Source organism: Cottoperca gobio, chromosome 11 (assembly GCF_900634415.1).
Source record: "Cottoperca gobio chromosome 11, fCotGob3.1, whole genome shotgun sequence".
NCBI classification, from domain to species: domain Eukaryota; kingdom Metazoa; phylum Chordata; class Actinopteri; order Perciformes; family Bovichtidae; genus Cottoperca; species Cottoperca gobio.
Window position 1 is genome coordinate 8,029,780 of NC_041365.1, and position 23,504 is coordinate 8,053,283.

The window sequence follows — 23,504 nt, forward strand, 5'->3', positions numbered from 1 at the left end:
GAAAGGTATTAAAAAACTAAATATACTTCAAGTGAAAATAAAAAGTAGAAGTGGAGTTGATTATTAGTAAAGTACCATGAAATTAAATGATAAGTAAAGTACAAGTACCTTAGAATGTTATCCAATCTGTACAGCAAATGTAAAAAAAGTTACTCTCTAACTCTAGAAGTAAAGACTGTGTTTTGAAGGCAAACTGACTAAAACTACATGTTTTTTAAATGTAATTTCTTCCATGTGTGAAACAACATACTCTACAAAACATTGAAAACACAAAATCCCCACCAAATATCTTTGGCACAATTAAGCTACTTAATATTTTTTTTTACAGTTAACTTGCCATTACATTACACATTAAACTACTTTTGTCAATTTTCCCTAAAATAATTTGATTTGTCTGCTCTTATTTGTAAGCCACATTGTTCAACCGGAATATATTTTCCTGTTAGCAGCTGTTGACTTGACACGTTGCCAGAGAAGCCGATAAATGTGTTTAATAAAAAGTATTGTTCACACTCCGGGCCACTAGGTGGCAGTATCAGGAATAGCAGTTGCTACCAGCATTGAACGAGGAAACAGAAAGTGACTGTAATGTGAAATAAATAAATGTGTGTTTTTTACGTCTTTCCTCTCAATTTGAAATGTGAGTCAAACACATTTTGATTACAACAGTATGCTTTATTTTCGGCTCATTTCAATGTTGTGTTAGACTGTTGTTGGAGTCAAATAAATACAACGTAGTTTTAGGTTTGTTTTTTATGTGGAAAACCGCATTGCATGATGGGATATGTGCCACTTTATCTTAAGTAAAACGTAAAAACTATTTTTCAGTCTAGTATAAAAGTGTTTATTCTGTATTAAACTCATGTATATTATCATCCCCTTATAGTTTCTGATTTTGGTCATTTGGTCACATTGTCGGCACCATCAGTTAACACGGTACGTCTGCGGATCATATGCCTGCCTCTGTGATGTAAAACTCATACTTACCTGGCAGGGGAGATACCATGATCAAGAAGGTGGTTCACCCATGGCGAGGCTTGGCCATTGCACTCCGGTTGAGCTGACCTATGCGAATTTCTCAAATGTAGAAATCTCGACTGCATAATTTGTGGTAGTGGGGGACTGCGTTCGCGCTCTCCCCTGATGACATTGTGAAAATCAAATTAAAACAATTATAATAGTTCTACTGTGTGGGGGCACCTAACCTGACAACGATAGCTGCTTATATTACGTTATTTTTTATAAGGTTACATATCATGTAACTTGTGTGCCAGTGCCTATAAGAAGTAAGTATAAGTATTTATAAGAAGCGAAAAAGAGTTTATGTGATAATTAATAAACCCTCACACTTATTTCGCTAAATTAATTCAGATCCTGCTCTAATGAATGTGAAGTCCCAGTCAATGTTGTTAATAGGACAGTTATGGAAGTAAACTTTCAGTCACTGAAGAAAAGACGAATCTGACAATTGTTCACTTTACTTTGCACATTTCTCGGAAGTAAAATGTTTAAAAACGTCTGAAGGTCAACAATCCGCTTGGGAAAAACAGAGAATGAATGCATCGTGTAGTACAGATTTAACACTGGGAAACTCAGATGAGCTCTTTTAGTCATTTTCTTTTTTGTTGTTGGTGTTTAGTTTTGTCACTGGAGCAGTAAAAAAAAAACATTGTATTGTATAATTGCTGCATGTTTATTTTTTGCAACACTTTCCAACATTTGTTCTCAGTCTTTTTATAGCAACTTTGTAACGTGGTTGTAGATTAGATCTATACACTGCGTCTCCCGTGACCAATGAGACTCTCACGCGTCGTATTAATTGTAGTTACTGGTTACCTTATGTTTCAAAAACAACAAAAGTACTCATGTATATTATCATCCCCTTATAGTTTCTGATTTTGGTCATTTGGTCACATTGTCGGCACCATCAGTTAACACGGTACGTCTGCGGATCATATGCCTGCCTCTGTGTTGTAAAACTTATACTTACCTGGCAGGGGAGATACCATGATCAAGAAGGTGGTTCACCCATGGCGAGGCTTGGCCATTGCACTCCGGTTGAGCTGACCTATGCGAATTTCTCAAATGTAGAAATCTCGACTGCATAATTTGTGGTAGTGGGGGACTGCGTTCGCGCTCTCCCCTGATGACATTGTGAAAATCAACTCAAAACAATTATGATAGTTCTATTGTGTATATCATGCAACTTGTGTGCCAGTGCCTATAAGAAGTAAGTATAAGTATTTATAAGAAGTGAAAAAGAGTTTATGTGATAATAAACCCTCACACTTATTTCGTTAAATTAATTCAGATCCTGCTCTAATGAATGTGAAGTCCCAGTCAATGTTGTTAATAGACAGTTATGGAAGTAAACTTTCAGTCACTGAAGAAAAGACGAATCTGACAATTGTTCACTTTACTTTGCACATTTCTCGGAAGTAAAATGTTTAAAAACGTCTGAAGGTCAACAATCCGCTTGGGAAAAACAGAGAATGAATGCATCGTGTAGTACAGATTTAACACTGGGAAACTCAGATGAGCTCTTTTAGTCATTTTCTTTTGTTGATGGTGTTTAGTTTTGTCACTGGAGCAGTAAAAAAAAAATTGCATAGATCGTGTGCATGTGACATCACGCCTACGTCCCAACCCGTAAATCAGCCATGTTGGATGATATACACAACCAAGACGGCGCCCGTTCACGTGTGAGTGCCTGCAACGCTTTGTAATTTTCTTTGTATTTAAACGTCTAAGATTGAAAGAAAATGCTAATCGTGTGCGCAGTGTATAATTGTGGTAATAACGCTACTCGTGACCCAGAGAAACGGTTCTTTAGATTTCCTAAAATCATCAAAAACAACGATCCACAAATGAGGGATGAATTGCTGTCTACCGAACGCCGTAAACTGTGGTTTAGCAACATAACTCGTGAGGAATTAACAGAAGAAAAAGCACAATTCACCCGTGTGTGTGGCGTCCACTTTATATCTGGTAAGAGCTCGTGCTAAAGCTATGTTTTCAATGTTTACGTTAAACATTTGTGCTTATGATATACCCGAACACTGTAAAACCTTACTTCTCCATATCGCTGATTGGTAAATAAGGCACTTTCTTTACATGTGATGGCAGCTATTTGCTCTTTTCTTCTGTGCATGTTTTTGTTTGGCTTATTGAGACTACTTCACTTGCGAAAAGCAAAGCACCAATGTGAGAACATGCTTCGCTTAGTCCCGCCATACAATCACAGTGTGCGAGGATAACATCGCCGCTTTTCTCACTCACAAACCACGGCTTGAGCGGTGTATCTCGAGCTCTTTGAGAGTGATTTATACGGGCATGGACGAGCACCCTGTCATCTTTCAGTGGTTTGGTAAGAACACTATCAACCCAGCCAGAAACAAAGAAATTATAAGCATCTAAGCTCTTGTATGCCTTCATTTGTGCGTTGGTTGCCCACGACGTTTGTAGCACAAGGTAGTTCACAATATCAGGATATTCAATCGGCGGTAATGAATCTAAATCCTCAATATAATCCGACGGCTTTAGCGTGTACGAGTCACGGCCGCAAATTTGGACTTTTTCCTCTGAATCTTGCCTTTGCAGAGGACTCCAGAGAGTCACAATACTTTGAAGAAGTCGGAGTTGTATTGCTGTTGTTGTACGCTTTAGACGGCATTGTTGATTTGTATATCATCCAACATGGCGTTTCACGCATACGTCACACAGTTTTGTCACGTGTTTGCACACTATCTATTGTATAATTGCTGCATGTTTATTTTTTGCAACACTTACCGTCATTTGTTCTCTGTCTTTTTATACTGCAACTTTGTAACGTGGTTGTAGATTATATCTATACACTGCGTCTCCCGTGACCAATGCGACTCCCACGCGCCGTATTAATTGTAGTTACTGGTTACCTTACAAAAAAAAAGTCTGAATACTTATTCAAACCGCTAGCCAGTAGTGGAAGCAGTACTCACTTCCTTGACCTACGTTTCAAAAACAACAAAAGTACTCCATTACTAGTAAAAGTAACTATTTTAAAATTTCGATTGAGTAGAAGTGAAAGGTATTAGAAAACTAAATATACTTTGAGTGAAAATAAAAAGTAAGAGTGGCGTTGATTGTTATTAAAGTGCCATGAAATTAAATGAGAAGTAAAGTACAAACACCTCAGAATTTTAGCCAATCTGTACAGCACTTGAGCAAATGTACAAAGGTTACTCTCCAACTCTGGAAGTAAAGACTATGTTTTGAAGGCAAACTGACTAAAACTACATGTTTTAAAAAAATATAATTTCTTAAAAGGTATGTGTGAAACAGCATACTCTACAAAACATCAAAATCACAAAATCACCACCAAATAACTTTGGCACAATCATGCTACTTAATAATTGTTTACAGTTAACTTGCCATTACATTACACATTAAACTACTTATATCAATTTTCCCTAAAATAACTTGATTTGTCTGCTCTTATTTGTAAGCCACATTGTTCAATGGGAACATATTTTCCTGTTAGCAGCTGTTGACTTGACACGTTGCCAGAGAAGCCGATAAATGTGTTTATTAAACAGTATTGTTCACACTCCGGGCCACTAGGTGGCAGTATCAGGAATAGCAGTTGCTACCAGCATTAAACGAGGAAACAGAAAGTGACTGTAATGTGAAATAAATAAATGTGTGTTTTTTACGTCTTTCCTCTAAATTTCACAATCACAACAGAATGTTTTATTTTCTGCATATTTGGCTCATCTGAATGTTGTGTTAGACTGTTGTTGGAGTCAAATAAATACAACGTAGTTTTAGGTTTGTTTTTTATGTGGAAAACCGCATTGCATGATGGGATATGTGCCACTTTATCTTAAGTAAAACGTAAAAACTATTTTTCAGTCTAGTATAAAAGTGTTTATTCTGTATTAAACTCATGTATATTATCATCCCCTTATAGTTTCTGATTTTGGTCATTTGGTCACATTGTCGGCACCATCAGTTAACACGGTACGTCTGCGGATCATATGCCTGCCTCTGTGATGTAAAACTCATACTTACCTGGCAGGGGAGATACCATGATCAAGAAGGTGGTTCACCCATGGCGAGGCTTGGCCATTGCACTCCGGTTGAGCTGACCTATGCGAATTTCTCAAATGTAGAAATCTCGACTGCATAATTTGTGGTAGTGGGGGACTGCGTTCGCGCTCTCCCCTGATGACATTGTGAAAATCAACTCAAAACATTTAAATAGTTCTACTGTGTGGTGGCACCTAACCTGACAACGATAGCTGCTTATATTACGTTATTTTTATAAGATTACATATCATGTAACTTGTGTGCCAGTGCCTATAAGAAGTAAGTATAAGTATTTATAAGAAGCGAAAAAGAGTTTCTGTGATAATTAATAAACCCTCACACTTATTTCGTTAAATTAATTCAGATCCTGCTCTAATGAATGTGAAGTCCCAGTCAATGTTGTTAATAGGACAGTTATGGAAGTAAACTTTCAGTCACTGAAGAAAAGACGAATCTGACAATTGTTCACTTTACTTTGCACATTTCTCGGAAGTAAAATGTTTAAAAACGTCTGAAGGTCAACAATCCGCTTGGGAAAAACAGAGAATGAATGCATCGTGTAGTACAGATTTAACACTGGGAAACTCAGATTAACTCTTTTAGTCATTTTCTTTTTTGTTGTTGGTGTTTAGTTTTGTCATCGGAGCAGTAAAAAAAAAACATTGTATTGTATAATTGCTGCATGTTTATTTTTTGCAACACTTTCCAAAATTTGTTCTCGGTCTTTTTATACTGCAACTTTGTAAGATTATATCTATACACTGCGTCTCCCGTGACCAATGCGACTCCCACGCGCCATATTAATTGTAGTTACTGGTTACCTTACAAAAAAAATCTGAATACTTATTCAAACCACTGGCCAGTAGCTTCTTGAACTACATTTTAAAAACAACAAAAGTACTCCATTACTAGCAAAAGTAACTATTTTAAAATGTTGATTGAGTAGAAGTGAAAGGTATTAAAAAACTAAATATACTTTGAGTGAAAATAAAAAATAGAAGTGGAGTTGATTATTAGTAAAGTACCATGAAATTAAATGATGAGTAAAGCACAAATACCTCAGAATTTTAGACAATCTGTATGCCTACAGCACTTGAGCAAATGTACAAAGGTTACTCTCTAACTCTGGAAGTAAAGACTATGTTTTGAAGGCAAACTGACTAAAACTACGTGTTTTTTTAAATTTAATTTCTTAAAGGCATGTGTGAAACAACATACTCTACAAAACATTAAAAACACAAAATCACCACCAACTAAATAACTTTGGCACAATCATGCTACTTAATGATTTTTTTTACAGTTAACTTGCCATTACATTACACATTAAACTACTTATATCAATTATACTTATATCCACTTATATCAATATCAATTTAAGATAATTTGATTTGTCTGCTCTTATTTGTAAGCCACATTGTTCAACCGGAACATATCCCTTTCATGCATGAATTATGACCACCTCAGTCAGGATTTTTGTATCATGTGTTTTTATTGCTCTTTAGGCATAAAAAACAAGATTTGAATTTGAGTTTTATTTCATTCATTTTTTTCAAAGAGATATTTATATGTCCACTCAGGTGGACAGCATGTGTTTATGTGTTCAACTGAAGAAATATGTATTTAATAAACAAATTAATAAAATTATATATAAAGATGTGAAAACTATAAAATTATATATGTATATATAAAGAAAATGTGCATACATATCCCAAACACCATTTAGGAATACTTTCTATTTCACTCTTCTGTATAGAGCACATGGAATACATGGAAAGAGCAGCCTACAGACACCACAGGCACAAAGTTACACTGTCCGTGAGAGTCTCTGTTACAGTAACTGTTCTTACACTGACCAGAAACACAACACGTTTGTTTTTGCTCCCATTTTACATGTGCTGAAATAAAAGATTTAAGACTTTTTCTATGAACACAAAAGGCCTATTTCTCTCAAATATGCACACGTTAGACTGGCCTTTTATTGTGACAAGCCTAAAACACACCTGTGCAATAATCCTGATGTGTAATCAGCATTTTAATGTGCCACACCTGTGAGGTGGATGGATTATCTCTGCAACGGAGAAGTGCCCACTAACACAGATTATAAAAATTGTGTGAACAATAGTTGAGACAAATAGGCCTTTTGTGTACAAAGAAAAAGTTAGATCTTTGATTTCAGCTCATGAAATATGGGAGCAAAAAGAAAAGTGTTGCGTTTATATTTTTAGTCAGTGTATATTGAACTTTTAAGAAGTGAGGGTAGTAGGACACTGATAAAAAAAGATACTCACAGTGAACTCTTAAGAACTGAGGGGAGTGTGACACTAATAAAAATATCCTTTATTAGAGAACACTATTTTCTATGATAATTGGCAAAGCACGCAGGGCACAAAGCCACAAGACACTGCATGCAAAATATAAAGAAATGCAAAAACTTCCAATTGCATTCTAATAACATAAATACATGGAATTACAGCCAAAAAAGTTACTGCAGATTAAGTTTTTTCAAGAACAACAGTAGCAATATTGTAGTGATGCATGAGGTCCAATTTAGTGGACAGATTAATAATTGTAATTTCCTCCCAAATATAAAATCAATACTTTGACAATGTATGAATTATATGATTCCTTAGTTGTTACTTGATGTCACCAAATTTTTTTATAACTGCAAGGGTCTCTTTCCATAGAAGGATTGGCAAGGTATTGATGAGCAACTGGAAGTTTCTGGCTGCCTGTCTGCCATCTTGGATTAGAGAAATGTATCTTGCATTTACAACAGCTTGCCACTGAGTAGCAGTGTGTGGGATGATACAATATCCTTCACTTTAGTGGCTGATGTGCAACTATACCATCAAAACCCATGCACATACAAGAAAACAGCTTTTGAATAGCTGTCCACTGTAGTGACCTCTATGCATGAAATGGATATTTTCCTGTTAGCAGCTGTTGACTTGACACGTTGCCAGAGAAGCCGATAAATGTGTTTAATAAAAAGTATTGTTCACACTCCGGGCCACTAGGTGGCAGTATTAGGAATAGCAGTTGCTACCAGCATTAAACGATGAAGCAGAAAGTGACTGTAGTGTGAAAAAAAAAAATGTGTGTTCTTTACCTCTTTCCTCTAAATTTGAAATGGGAATCAAATTTTTTTTTATCACAACAGAATGTTTTATTTTCTGCATATTTGGCTCATCTGAATGTTGTGTTAGACTGTTGTTGGAGTCAAATAAATACAACGTAGTTTTAGGTTCATGTTTTTAATGTGGAAAAACCGCATTGCATGTTGGGATATGTACCACTTTTTCTCAAGTAAAACGTAAACAATCTTTTTCAGTCTAGTATAAAAGTGTTTATTCTGTATTAAATTCATGTATATTATCATCCCCTTATAGTTTCTGATTTTGGTCATTTGGTCACATTGTCGGCACCATCAGTTAACACGGTACGTCTGCGGATCATATGCCTGCCTCTGTGATGTACAACTCATACTTACCTGGCAGGGGAGATACCATGATCAAGAAGGTGGTTCACCCATGGCGAGGCTTGGCCATTGCACTCCGGTTGAGCTGACCTATGCGAATTTCTCAAATGTAGAAATCTCGACTGCATAATTTGTGGTAGTGGGGGACTGCGTTCGCGCTCTCCCCTGATGACATTGTGAAAATCAAATCAAAACAATTATAATAGTTCTACTGTGTGGTGGCACCTAACCTGCAACGATAGCTGCTTATATTACGTTATTTTTATAAGATTACATATCATGTAACTTGTGTGCCAGTGCCTATAAGAAGTAAGTATAAGTATTTATAAGAAGCGAAAAAGAGTTTCTGTGATAATTAATAAACCCTCACACTTATTTCGTTAAATTAATTCAGATCCTGCTCTAATGAATGTGAAGTCCCAGTCAATGTTGTTAATAGACAGCTATGGAAGTAAACTTTCAGTCACTGAAGAAAAGACGAATCTGACAATTGTTCACTTTACTTTGCACATTTCTCGGAAGTAAAATGTTTAAAAACGTCTGAAGGTCAACAATCCGCTTGGGAAAAACAGAGAATGAATGCATCGTGTAGTACAGATTTAACACTGGGAAACTCAGATGAGCTCTTTTAGTCATTTTCTTTTGTTGTTGGTGTTTAGTTTTGTCATCGGAGCAGTAAAAAAAAAACATTGTATTGTATAATTGCTGCATGTTTATTTTTTGCAACACTTTCCAAAATTTGTTCTCGGTCTTTTTATACTGCAACTTTGTAAGATTATATCTATACACTGCGTCTCCCGTGACCAATGCGACTCCCACGCGCCATATTAATTGTAGTTACTGGTTACCTTACAAAAAAAATCTGAATACTTATTCAAACCACTGGCCAGTAGTTGAAAAAGTATTCACTTTCTTGAACTACATTTTAAAAACAACAAAAGTACTCCATTACTAGTAAAAGTAACTATTTTAAAATGTTGATTGAGTAGAAGTGAAAGGTATTAAAAAACTAAATATACTTTGAGTGAAAATAAAAAATAGAAGTGGAGTTGATTATTAGTAAAGTACCATGAAATTAAATGATGAGTAAAGCACAAATACCTCAGAATTTTAGACAATCTGTATGCCTACAGCACTTGAGCAAATGTACAAAGGTTACTCTCCAACTCTGGAAGTAAAGACTATGTTTTGAAGGCAAACTGACTAAAACTACGTGTTTTTTTAAATTTAATTTCTTAAAGGCATGTGTGAAACAACATACTCTACAAAACATTAAAAACACAAAATCACCACCAACTAAATAACTTTGGCACAATCATGCTACTTAATGATTTTTTTTACAGTTAACTTGCCATTACATTACACATTAAACTACTTATATCAATTATACTTATATCCACTTATATCAATATCAATTTAAGATAATTTGATTTGTCTGCTCTTATTTGTAAGCCACATTGTTCAACCGGAACATATCCCTTTCATGCATGAATTATGACCACCTCAGTCAGGATTTTTGTATCATGTGTTTTTATTGCTCTTTAGGCATAAAAAACAAGATTTGAATTTGAGTTTTATTTCATTCATTTTTTTCAAAGAGATATTTATATGTCCACTCAGGTGGACAGCATGTGTTTATGTGTTCAACTGAAGAAATATGTATTTAATAAACAAATTAATAAAATTATATATAAAGATGTGAAAACTATAAAATTATATATGTATTTATAAAGAAAATGTGCATACATATCCCAAACACCATTTAGGAATACTTTCTATTTCACTCTTCTGTATAGAGCACATGGAATACATGGAAAGAGCAGCCTACAGACACCACAGGCACAAAGTTACACTGTCCGTGAGAGTCTCTGTTACAGTAACTGTTCTTACACTGACCAGAAACACAACACGTTTGTTTTTGCTCCCATTTTACATGTGCTGAAATAAAAGATTTAAGACTTTTTCTATGAACACAAAAGGCCTATTTCTCTCAAATATGCACACGTTAGACTGGCCTTTTATTGTGACAAGCCTAAAACACACCTGTGCAATAATCCTGATGTGTAATCAGCATCTTAATGTGCCACACCTGTGAGGTGGATGGATTATCTCTGCAACGGAGAAGTGCCCACTAACACAGATTATAAAAATTGTGTGAACAATAGTTGAGACAAATAGGCCTTTTGTGTACAAAGAAAAAGTTAGATCTTTGATTTCAGCTCATGAAATATGGGAGCAAAAAGAAAAGTGTTGCGTTTATATTTTTAGTCAGTGTATATTGAACTTTTAAGAAGTGAGGGTAGTAGGACACTGATAAAAAAAGATACTCACAGTGAACTCTTAAGAACTGAGGGGAGTGTGACACTAATAAAAATATCCTTTATTAGAGAACACTATTTTCTATGATAATTGGCAAAGCACGCAGGGCACAAAGCCACAAGACACTGCATGCAAAATATAAAGAAATGCAAAAACTTCCAATTGCATTCTAATAACATAAATACATGGAATTACAGCCAAAAAAGTTACTGCAGATTAAGTTTTTTCAAGAACAACAGTAGCAATATTGTAGTGATGCATGAGGTCCAATTTAGTGGACAGATTAATAATTGTAATTTCCTCCCAAATATAAAATCAATACTTTGACAATGTATGAATTATATGATTCCTTAGTTGTTACTTGATGTCACCAAATTTTTTTATAACTGCAAGGGTCTCTTTCCATAGAAGGATTGGCAAGGTATTGATGAGCAACTGGAAGTTTCTGGCTGCCTGTCTGCCATCTTGGATTAGAGAAATGTATCTTGCATTTACAACAGCTTGCCACTGAGTAGCAGTGTGTGGGATGATACAATATCCTTCACTTTAGTGGCTGATGTGCAACTATACCATCAAAACCCATGCACATACAAGAAAACAGCTTTTGAATAGCTGTCCACTGTAGTGACCTCTATGCATGAAATGGATATTTTCCTGTTAGCAGCTGTTGACTTGACACGTTGCCAGAGAAGCCGATAAATGTGTTTAATAAAAAGTATTGTTCACACTCCGGGCCACTAGGTGGCAGTATTAGGAATAGCAGTTGCTACCAGCATTGAACGAGGAAGCAGAAAGTGACTGTAGTGTGAAAAAAAAAAATGTGTGTTCTTTACCTCTTTCCTCTAAATTTGAAATGGGAATCAAATTTTTTTTATCACAACAGAATGTTTTATTTTCTGCATATTTGGCTCATCTGAATGTTGTGTTAGACTGTTGTTGGAGTCAAATAAATACAACGTAGTTTTAGGTTCATGTTTTTAATGTGGAAAAACCGCATTGCATGTTGGGATATGTACCACTTTTTCTCAAGTAAAACGTAAACAATCTTTTTCAGTCTAGTATAAAAGTGTTTATTCTGTATTAAATTCATGTATATTATCATCCCCTTATAGTTTCTGATTTTGGTCATTTGGTCACATTGTCGGCACCATCAGTTAACACGGTACGTCTGCGGATCATATGCCTGCCTCTGTGATGTACAACTCATACTTACCTGGCAGGGGAGATACCATGATCAAGAAGGTGGTTCACCCATGGCGAGGCTTGGCCATTGCACTCCGGTTGAGCTGACCTATGCGAATTTCTCAAATGTAGAAATCTCGACTGCATAATTTGTGGTAGTGGGGGACTGCGTTCGCGCTCTCCCCTGATGACATTGTGAAAATCAACTCAAAACATTTAAATAGTTCTACTGTGTGGTGGCACCTAACCTGACAACGATAGCTGCTTATATTACGTTATTTTTATAAGATTACATATCATGTAACTTGTGTGCCAGTGCCTATAAGAAGTAAGTATAAGTATTTTTAAGAAGCGAAAAAGAGTTTCTGTGATAATTAATAAACCCTCACACTTATTTCGTTAAATTAATTCAGATCCTGCTCTAATGAATGTGAAGTCCCAGTCAATGTTGTTAATAGACAGCTATGGAAGTAAACTTTCAGTCACTGAAGAAAAGACGAATCTGACAATTGTTCACTTTACTTTGCACATTTCTCGGAAGTAAAATGTTTAAAAACGTCTGAAGGTCAACAATCCGCTTGGGAAAAACAGAGAATGAATGCATCGTGTAGTACAGATTTAACACTGGGAAACTCAGATGAGCTCTTTTAGTCATTTTCTTATTTGTTGTTGGTGTTTAGTTTTGTCACTGGAGCAGTAAAAAAAAAAACATTGTATTGTATAATTGCTGCATGTTTATTTTTTGCAACACTTTCCAACATTTGTTCTCAGTCTTTTTATAGCAACTTTGTAACGTGGTTGTAGATTAGATCTATACACTGCGTCTCCCGTGACCAATGAGACTCTCACGCGTCGTATTAATTGTAGTTACTGGTTACCTTATGTTTCAAAAACAACAAAAGTACTCCATTACTAGTAAAAGTAACTATTTTAAAATTTCGATTGAGTAGAAGTGAAAGGTATTAGAAAACTAAATATACTTTGAGTGAAAATAAAAAGTAAGAGTGGCGTTGATTGTTATTAAAGTACCATGAAATTAAATGACAAGTAAAGTATAAATACCTCAGAATTTTAGCCGATCTGTACAGCACTTGAGCAAATGTACAAAGGTTACTTTCCAACTCTGGAAGTAAAGACTATGTTTCGAAGGCAAACTGACTAAAACTACATGTTTTTTTTTAATTTAATTTCTTAAAAGACATGTGTGAAACAGCATACTCTACAAAACATCAAAATCACTACCAAATAACTTTGGCACAATAATGCTACTTAATATTTTTTTACAGTTAACTTGCCATTACATTACACATTAAACTACTTATATCAATTTTCCCTAAAATAACTTGATTTGTCTGCTCTTATTTGTAAGCCACATTGTTCAATGGGAATATATTTTCCTGTTAGCAGCTGTTGACTTGACACGTTGCCAGAGAAGCCGATAAATGTGTTTATTAAACAGTATTGTTCACACTCCGGGCCACTAGGTGGCAGTATCAGGAATAGCAGTTGCTACCAGCATTGAACGAGGAAACAGAAAGTGACTGTAATGTGAAATAAATAAATGTGTGTTTTTTACGTTTTTCCTCTAAATTTGAAATGTGAGTCAAACACATTTTGATCAAAATAGTATGTTTTATTTTCGGATCATCTGAATGTTGTGTTAGACTGTTGTTGGAGTCAAATAAATACAACGTAGTTTTAGGTTCATGTTTTTAATGTGGAAAAACCGCATTGCATGTTGGGATATGTACCACTTTTTCTCAAGTAAAACGTAAACAATCTTTTTCAGTCTAGTACAAAAGTGTTTATTCTGTATTAAATTCATGTATATTATCATCCCCTTATAGTTTCTGATTTTGGTCATTTGGTCACATTGTCGGCACCATCAGTTAACACGGTACGTCTGCGGATCATATGCCTGCCTCTGTGATGTACAACTCATACTTACCTGGCAGGGGAGATACCATGATCAAGAAGGTGGTTCACCCATGGCGAGGCTTGGCCATTGCACTCCGGTTGAGCTGACCTATGCGAATTTCTCAAATGTAGAAATCTCGACTGCATAATTTGTGGTAGTGGGGGACTGCGTTCGCGCTCTCCCCTGATGACATTGTAAACATCAACTCAAAGAATCTGGCACCAGGTAGACAACGATACATAGCTGCTTGTCTTACGTTATATATACGTTTCCATATTATGTAAGTTGTGTGCCAGTGCAACTGTTTAAAAGAAGCGAAAAGAGTTTATGTGATAATAAACCCTCACACTTATTTCGTTAAATTAATTCAGATCCTGCTCTAATGAATGTGAAGTCCCAGTCAATGTTGTTAATAGGACAGTTATGGAAGTAAACTTTCAGTCACTGAAGAAAAGAAGAATCTGACAATTGTTCACTTTACTTTGCACATTTCTCGGAAGAAACATGTTTTAAAAAACGTTTGAAGGTCAACAATCCGCTTGGGAAAAACAGCAAATGAATGCATCGTGTAGTACAGATTTAACACTGGGAAACTCAGATGAGCTCTTTTAGTCATTTCCTTTTGTTGTTGGTGTTTAGTTTTGTCACCGGAGCAGTAAAAAAAACGTTGTATTGTATAATTGCTGCATATTTATTTTTTGCAACACTTTCCGACATTTGTTCTCGGTCTTTTTATACTGCAACTTTTAACGTGGTTGTAGATTAGATCTATACACTGCGTCTCCCGTGACCAATGCGACTCCCACGCGTCGTATGGAGCCATGTATATATTCAAGTTAAAGTCTTATTTATACGTGTTTATATTATGAAGCCTTTGTTTTTTTTTATAAATGTACTTACTCTGTGTGTTAGCATGGTATTTCACAGGTAAACTGTTTCGTGAACTTGTTATCAGTTTTACTGAGTGTCCATAATCACATCATTCACACAGTCCGATCTTTTAATGAGAGTAACAACACAGAGTTCAACAGTGACGGCTAAGATCAAGTCTAGCATCTGTTCTTATCAGTTTATTATATGGTACGTCTTTTACCCGGGGACCATATACTAAATTGATTCTTGGAACAAGGAAATGGAAAAGGAGCTTGCCCCGTCCACTACACGCATCGACTTGGTACTGAACGGTGCATCCCCTCTGAATGCTTAATATAAGACTTGTGTAAGTCTCCCATTAGTGTATGTAATTAAGTTCATAATTAAAATTCCACGGGGTTCAAGTTGTTCAAAGTCAGTGGTTGAATGCAACAAAGTACTTTTACTCTGGTACTTAAACACAACATTCGAAGAACTACTCAAGTATTTACCTTTTATGCAACATTTATAGTTCTACTCCACTACATCTCAAAGCGAAATATTGTACTTTTTTACTCCACTGCGTTTATCTGACAGCTTTAGATTTCAATTTGTATACTGTTCCTGTCCAGGGAAACCATGAATCTTTAGATGTGTTGACTGAAAACTCACCTGTTTCGACTGCACCTCAGCGAATGAAAAAACAAAACCAAAAAAAACTGTTCTTTGTATGTTGCGCTTATATTAGGTTTGGCTTATTTGTAGCTAATAGTTGAATTTGTATTCTATTGTTTCTGTATGTTGCACTTTGTTTGGCTTATTTTAAGATATTGTTCTGCACTTAAAGGATTGCACCCATTTGAAGCTAATGTACTGGCAAGATTCTTGCTGTTCGGAGTTGTATCCTCATGATTATTTGCACTTATTGTAAGTCGCTTTGGACAAAAGCGTCAGCTAAATGAACTGTAATGTAATGTAATGAAGCTTGTGTGTTTTTAAATGTATGGCACATTTCCTCGAGGCTCCTTGGTCAGTAGTTTGAAAGAGACTTAGCCTGTTTATACAAGGTTGTTATATGCTGATTATCAGTCTCAGGGGGATCATCACATCACTGTGGGTGTCTTTATGTTTCAGACACGTTCAAACATGTTCACCATTTAATCAAGCAGACAATGTCATGAGGCATTTTCTCATCTCTGTTTCCTAGTAACCTGGCTCAAAAAGAGAAGATTAAAAGATTGTTAACTGTGACATCAATGCAGAGCTGTCTGAGGTGGAAAGGAACATTTAGAAATGTTGCTTTTGACCTCTTTGTTGTCCTGCACTCAGTCTCATAAGAATCAGATTACTGAAGTGATGTCCCGCACAATGAGCATCACATTTATATTAAACTGAACATCTTGGGTTTTGGAATGTTGGTCAGACAAAACAAGCAATTTAAATCTGTCACCGTGGGTTTTAAATAACAACTAATATCTGATATTTTATGGACCAAATTATCTATCAAAAAACAAAACAAAAAGAATAACGATCAACAGAATAATCGATAATGAAAATAGTAATTAGTGGCAGTCCTTGTTCAAATTCAAGTTCAAGTTCTTTATTATCCTAATCACAACAATTACAGAGAAACGTCATTGGCAATGAAAATCTTGAATCTCGGGCTCACTTCAATAATATTCATTAAATATGTATAAAAAAAGAAGTAAGTAAAAGCTAAATTAGAATCCAAGACAGAAAATATTGCAAATTATAAACATAAATAAAATATTAAATAAAGTAAAATACATTTGCCGTAGACAGTATAGCAATTGAGTAACTGCATGTAAACAGAAATGTATATGCATGATGAGAAGTAATATAAAAACAGAGGTAAACAGTTTGTAAAACACTAAGTAAGCAACGTCAATAGTCATAAAACTTGATCTGGTGCCAGCAACTCTGTCCACCTAGAGTTCAACGAGGAGAGTTTACAAGCTAACAAAGCTATAAACTACTATCCATCCATCCATCCATCATTTACCGCTTTTCTGGAATCGGGTCGCGGGGGCAGCAGCTCCAGTAAGGAACCCCAATCTTCCCTTCCCCGGGCCACATCCTCCAGCTCCGACTGGGGGATCCTGAGGCGTTCCCAGGCCAGTGAGGAGATATAATCTCTTCACCGAGTCCTGGGTCTTCCCCGGGGTCTCCTCCCAGCTGGACGTGCCTGGAACACCTCCCTAGGGAGGCGCCCAGGTGGCATCCTTACTAGATGCTCGAACCACCTCAACTGGCTCCTTTCAACGTAAAGGAGCAGCGGCTCTACTCCGAGTCTCTCACGGATGGCTGAGCTTCTCACCCTATCTCTAAGGGAGACGCCAGCCATCCGTCTGAGAAAACCCATTTCGGCCGCTTGTACCCGTGATCTCGTTCTTTCGGTCATGACCCAGCCTTCATGACCATAGGTGAGGGTAGGAATGAAGATCGACCGGTATATTGAGAGCTTTGCCTTCTGGCTCAGCTCTCTTTTCGTCACAACGGTGCGGTAAAGTGACTGTAATACCGCCCCCGCTGCTACGATTCTCCGGCCAATCTCTCGCTCCATCGTCCCCTCACTCGCGAACAAGACCCCGAGGTACTTGAACTCCTTCACTTGGGGTAATGGCTCATTCCCTACCCGGAGTAGGCAATCCACCGGTTTCCTGCTGAGAGCCATGGCCTCAGATTTAGAGGTGCTGATCCTCATCCCAACCGCTGCACACTTGGCTGCAAACCGATCCAGTGACTGTTGAAGGTTACAGACCGATGATGCCATAAGGACCACATTATCTGCAAAGAGCAGCGATGAGATCCTCAGGTCACCGAACTGCAACCCCTCTCCTCCACGACTACGCCTCGATATCCTATCCATGAAAATCACGAACAGGATTAGTGATATAGCGCAGCCCTGGCGGAGGCCAACATTCACTGGAAACGAGTCCGACTTACTGCCGAGTATCCGGACACAACTCTCGCTTTGGGCATACAGGGATTGGATGGCCCTCAAAAGTGACCCCCTCACCCCATACTCCCGCAGCACCTCCCACAGTATCACCCGGGGGACCCGGTCATACACCTTCTCCAGATCCACAAAACACATGTAGACCGGATGGGCATACTCCCAGGCCCCCTCCAGGATCCTTGCAAGAGTAAAGAGTTGGTCTGTTGTTCCACGACCAGGACGGAATCCGCATTGTTCCTCTTCAATCAGAGGTTCGACTACCGGCCGAACCCTCCTTTCAAGTACCTTCCAGCTCTGCCTCTACCATAGAGGGCATGTTAGTCGGATTCAGGAGTTCCTCAAAGTGCTCCTTCCACCGGCCGATAACCTTCTCAGTCGAAGTCAGCAGGGTCCCACCCTTGCTGTACACAGCTTGGATGGTTCCTCGCTTCCCCCTCCTGAGGTGCCGGATGGTTTTCCAGAAGCACCTTGGTGCCGACCGAAAGTCCTTCTCCATAGCTTCTCCGAACTTCTCCCACTCCCGCTGCTTTGACTCTGACACGGCAGAAGCTGCCGTCCTTCTAGTCCTTCGATACCCTGCAACTGTTTCCGGAGTCCTCCCGGATAACATAACCCGGAAGGACTCCTTCTTCAGTCGGACGGCTTCCCTGACCACCGCGGTCCACCACGGTGTTCGAGGGTTACCGCCCCTTGAGGCACCTAAGACCTTGAGACCACAGCTCATCACCGCAGCTTCAGCAATAGAGGTTTTGAACATCGCCCACTCAGGTTCAATGCCCCCAACCTCCACAGGGATGTCTGAAAAGCTCCGCTGGAGGTGTGAGTTAAAGATCCCCAGGACAGGGGCTTCCTCCAGACGTTCCCAGTTCACCCGCACTACCCGTTTGGGTTTACCAGGTCTGTCCAGAGTCTTCCCCCACCCCTTGATCCAACTCACCACCAAATGGTGATCAGTCGACAGCTCCGCCCCTCTCTTCACCCAAGTGTCCAAAACAAAATCGATCATTGACCTTTGGCCTAGGGTGCTCTGGTACCACGTGCACTTATGAGCATCCTTATGTTCGAACATGGTGTTTGTTATGGCCATTCCATAACTAGCACAGAAGTCCAACAACAAACGACCGTTCGGGTTTAGATCAGGGAGGCCCTTCCTCCCAATCATGCCTCTCCAGGTGTTTCCATCGTTTCCCACGTGTGCGTTGAAGTCTCCCAGCAAGACTACGGAGTCCCCTACTGGAGCCCCCTGCAGGGCTCCATTCAGGGTCTCCAAGAAGGCCGAATACTCAGAACTGCGGTTTGGGGCATAGGCACAAACAACAGTCAGAGTTTTCCCCCCCATAACCCAAAGGCGTAGGGAGGCGACCCTCTCGTCCACCGGGGTAAACTCCAACGTAGCGGCGCTCAGCCGGGGGCTAGTGAGTATCCCCACCCTGGCCCGACGCCTCACACCTTGGACAACTCCGGAGAAGAATAGAGTCCAACCCCTATCCAGGAGTACGGTTCCAGAGCCAAGACTGTGCGTGGAGGTAAGCCCCACCAGATCCAACTGGTAGCGATCCACCTCCCGCACTAGTTCCGGCTCCTTCCCCCACAGAGAGGTGACGTTCCACATCCCCAGAGCCAGCCTCTGCTGCCCGGGTCTGGTCCGTCGAGGTCCTTGACCATCACTGCCACCCGTGTGACAGCGCACCCGACCCCAGCGGAAAAACCGATGGGAGGCACCACGTAGCTTCTTCGGGCTGTGCCCGACCGGGCTCCGTGGCAAACCCGGCCACCAGGCGGTCGCTGTCGGGCCCTCCCTCTGGGCCTGGCTCCAGACGGGGGCCTCAGGCTTCCTCCGGGCAGGGTCTCTCCTTTCCTTTCCCTTTTTTTCATGAAGTTGTTTTTGAGCCCCTCGCCTGAGACCAATTTGCCTTGGGAGACCTTATCAGGAGCACTAGGCTCCAGACAACACAGCTCTCAGGTTCATAGGGACACACAAACCTCTCCACCACGATAAGGTGATGGTTCCCAGAGAGGTATAAACTACTAGCTGCTTGTAAATTTAGAAGAGGAGGAAGTTGTGACCTGTGTGACTATTAACCAAACGTTAGCTAGTTCTGGCTGTAAATATCATCTTACACTGTCACAACCTGGCTCGAAAGGAGGTGACAAGGAGGGAGACCACACAATCCATAACTTTGCTCTAAGGTTTAATTAAGTAAATGACAGAAACACAAACAAATGATAGTATCAGTCAGCAGGACAAGGGGAAGAGAGCGAGAAAATCTTGCAGGTGTGCTTTATAGCGTGAGTCCAGCCTGCTCAGGTGTGCTGCATCACTGACGAGGTCTCAGCTCCACCCATTAAGCTCCTGAAACGCAGACTAAGAACACAGCCTGGGAAGGACAGGGCCAATGCTAAGGCCACACACACACACACACACCGTTAAATCCCCATCTGATTTCCTCTTACTTCACAACAGAAGTGTTCACCGCTGTTCCCATCTGTCAGTAAGCGGTACATTTGTTGCAGAAAACTTCGCAGGACAGTCAAGGTACATTCCCCGAGTGAGTCTGACTGTTGTTGTAAAGTCAGGGAACAAAATAGCTACAAACAAGTATTTTAGTACTTAGTACTTTAGTATTTCTATTTTATGCTACTTTAAACTTGTACTCCACTTCAGGCAAATATTGTACTTTTTACTCCACTACATTATTTAATAATTTTAGTTACTGGTTACCTTACAAAAAAAGAGATCTGAATACTTATTTAAACCACTGGCCAGTAGTGGAAGAAGTACTCACTTTCTTGACCTACGTTTAAAAAACAACAAAAGTACTCGATTACTAGTAAAAGTAACTATTTTCAAATGTTGATTGATTAGAAGTGAAATGCGACTTCATGTTTTTTAACAGTTAACTTGCCTATTACATTACACATTAAACTACTTATATCAATTTTCCCTAAGACAATTTGATTTGTCTGCTCTTATTTATAAGCCACATTGTTCAACCGGAACAAATTGTCCTGTTAGCAGCTGTTGACTTGACACGTTGCCAGAGAAGCCGATAAATGTGTTTAATAAAAAGTATTGTTCACACTCCAGGGCCACTAGGTGGCAGTATTAGGAATAGCAGTTGCTACCAGTTTTTTACGTCTTTCCTCTGAATTTGAATGGGAATCAAACACATTTTGATCAAAATAGTATGTTTTATTTTCGGCTCATTTGAATGTTGTGTTAGTGGTGTTGTCGAAGTCAAATAAATACAACGTAGTTTTAGGTTCATGTTTTTATGTGGAAAAACCGCATTGCATGTTGGGATATGTACCACTTTTTCTCAAGTAAAACGTAAACAATCTTTTTCAGTCTAGTACAAAAGTGTTTATTCTGTATTAAACTCATGTATATTATCATCCCCTTATAGTTTCTGATTTTGGTCATTTGGTCACATTGTCGGCACCATCAGTTAACACGGTACGTCTGCGGATCATATGCCTGCCTCTGTGATGTACAACTCATACTTACCTGGCAGGGGAGATACCATGATCAAGAAGGTGGTTCACCCATGGCGAGGCTTGGCCATTGCACTCCGGTTGAGCTGACCTATGCGAATTTCTCAAATGTAGAAATCTCGACTGCATAATTTGTGGTAGTGGGGGACTGCGTTCGCGCTCTCCCCTGATGATATTGTAAAAATTAATCCGAAGTATCCCCAGTTGATTACTTCTAAGATGTGGCACCAATATGACAACGATATATATAGCTGCTTGTCTTACGTTATATATAAGGTTCCATGTCATGTAACTTGTGTGCCAGTGCCACTATTTAAAAGAAGCGATTTCTGTGATAAATAATACACCCGTAGACTTTTTTCGTTAAATGAATTCATATCCTGCTCATGTAGTACAGATTTAACATTGGGAAACTCAGATTTAGATCTCTTTTAGTCATTTTCTTTTGTTGTTGGTGTATAATTTTGTCACCGGAGCAGTTATAAGAACACATTGTATTGTATAATTGCAAGTCTAGCATCTGTTCTTATCAGTTTATTATATGGTACGTCTTTTACCCGGGGACCATATATTAAATTGATTCTTGGAACAAGGAAATGGAAACGGAGCTTGCCCCGTCCACTACACGCATCGACTTGGTACTGAACGGTGCATCCCCTCTGAATGCTTAATATAAAACTTGTTTATGTCTCCCATTAGTGTATGTAATTAAGTTCATAATTAAAATTCTACAGGGTTCAAGTAGTTCAAAGTCAGTGGTTAAATGCAACAAAGTACTTTTACTCTGGTACTTAAACACAACATTTGAGGAACTACTCAAGTATTTACCTTTTATGCAACTTTTATAGTTCTACTCCACTACATCTCAAAGCGAAATATTGTACCTTTTTACTCCACTGCGTTTATCTGACAGCTTTAGATTTGTATACTGTTCCTGTCCAGGGAAACTGTTAGGCTGATGTTGATTTTGAATGTTTGTGATGAAGTGAAACCCCTTTGTAGGTTGAGAACAATCTCCTTCTTCTTCAGCTAAAAAAAACTATTAAAAAACCCTCTTGGATCAGCTGGATGATGCATCATCACAAAGATAAAAACAGGGCTGTTTTTCTTTTCTTTTCTTTTTTTAAGTATGTGGTTCTCACAGGACAGCAACATGCCCTTGATTAAATTACCCAGCAATATATAATGGAGTTCAAATTAATACAACCTGAAACATCTTACTGCAGTAAAATGCAACATAATGCATTAGCAATATTAATCCAAAAACATCATATATAATAGTAAAACACTGACAGTACGTTATACTGCACAATGAATACTTTTCATACTTGTAAGTATATTTTGCCAATAAAACGTGCACTCAAGTAATGTTCTGTATGCAGGACATTTACTTGTAGTGGAGTATTTTTAGAGTGCCAATAGTACTTTTACTTAAGTAAAGGATCTGAATACTTCCACCACTGGTTATAACAACAGTTAACATAAGCTGAACACTTATAAATACTTTTGGGTTGACCGTACAGTTTAACAGTTGTCCTAAACTGTTATTGTTATGCATTGAATATAATATGAAACATCCATAAAATATGTCTCTTAATGTTAGTCAGGGGTCGTCAGTTTTGCCAATGATAGAAGGGAAAAGGTTGTGGACTACTGCACTAGAGTGTAGTTTTGTCATACACCCATCATGTATCATGTTCCTGCCATCAAGTAGGAACATTAGCACACACACACATACACACACTACTTGTTTTTATCACTTAGGAGGAACCTTGCAAAGGCTACATTCACTCCCTAAAGATTTATCCCAACCTTATCTATAAACATTAAATTCCTACCCATAACCTTAATCCCGACTGTAACCAATAACAGACACATAAAATGTAATGCTTTAACAGCTGGGGAGCAGCTTTTTGTCCCCAGATGAAGGCATGCTCCCAATTTCATTTATACAAGCACGCACAAATGCTCTCCCGCAGGCCTTTTTTTCACATTTGCTTTAAGAAAAGACACATGACCAAGAAAAGTGTCATCCTTAAGTATATGAGGCGTGTGTCTTTTTAAATGTATGGCACATTTCCTCGAGGCTCCTTGGTCAGTAGTTTGAAAGAGAACATTGTGTTCAACTTGTGTTTTTCTATGTTGTGCAATCAGTTCACACATCGAACCTTATCTGATGATAAAGCTGACCTGAATGTTCTCATTTCCCCCTT

At 38.4% G+C, this 23,504-nt stretch overlaps 7 non-coding genes and 2 pseudogenes across 7 annotated transcripts; all 9 read left to right on the plus strand.

Annotated features, from left to right (window-relative positions):
- The first annotated feature begins 979 nt into the window (after positions 1 to 979).
- Positions 980 to 1,143, plus strand: LOC115016279 (U1 spliceosomal RNA). The gene has a single exon (XR_003833106.1). It is a non-coding gene; the product is annotated as a U1 spliceosomal RNA (small nuclear RNA).
- Positions 1,144 to 1,982: 839 nt separating this feature from the next.
- LOC115016291 (U1 spliceosomal RNA) lies at positions 1,983 to 2,146 on the plus strand. Its single transcript, XR_003833116.1, has one exon. It is a non-coding gene; the product is annotated as a U1 spliceosomal RNA (small nuclear RNA).
- Positions 2,147 to 5,041: 2,895 nt separating this feature from the next.
- On the plus strand, positions 5,042 to 5,205 carry LOC115016303 (U1 spliceosomal RNA). The gene has a single exon (XR_003833128.1). It is a non-coding gene; the product is annotated as a U1 spliceosomal RNA (small nuclear RNA).
- A 3,344-nt stretch (positions 5,206 to 8,549) lies between these two features.
- On the plus strand, positions 8,550 to 8,713 carry LOC115016315 (U1 spliceosomal RNA). Its single transcript, XR_003833140.1, has one exon. It is a non-coding gene; the product is annotated as a U1 spliceosomal RNA (small nuclear RNA).
- Positions 8,714 to 12,069: 3,356 nt separating this feature from the next.
- LOC115016317 (U1 spliceosomal RNA) lies at positions 12,070 to 12,233 on the plus strand. The gene has a single exon (XR_003833143.1). It is a non-coding gene; the product is annotated as a U1 spliceosomal RNA (small nuclear RNA).
- Positions 12,234 to 13,986: 1,753 nt separating this feature from the next.
- Positions 13,987 to 14,150, plus strand: LOC115016280 (U1 spliceosomal RNA). The gene has a single exon (XR_003833107.1). It is a non-coding gene; the product is annotated as a U1 spliceosomal RNA (small nuclear RNA).
- Positions 14,151 to 14,981: 831 nt separating this feature from the next.
- Positions 14,982 to 15,159, plus strand: LOC115016283 (uncharacterized; annotated as a pseudogene).
- A 6,137-nt stretch (positions 15,160 to 21,296) lies between these two features.
- On the plus strand, positions 21,297 to 21,460 carry LOC115016281 (U1 spliceosomal RNA). Its single transcript, XR_003833108.1, has one exon. It is a non-coding gene; the product is annotated as a U1 spliceosomal RNA (small nuclear RNA).
- A 318-nt stretch (positions 21,461 to 21,778) lies between these two features.
- On the plus strand, positions 21,779 to 21,950 carry LOC115016284 (uncharacterized; annotated as a pseudogene).
- Positions 21,951 to 23,504: the final 1,554 nt, after the last annotated feature.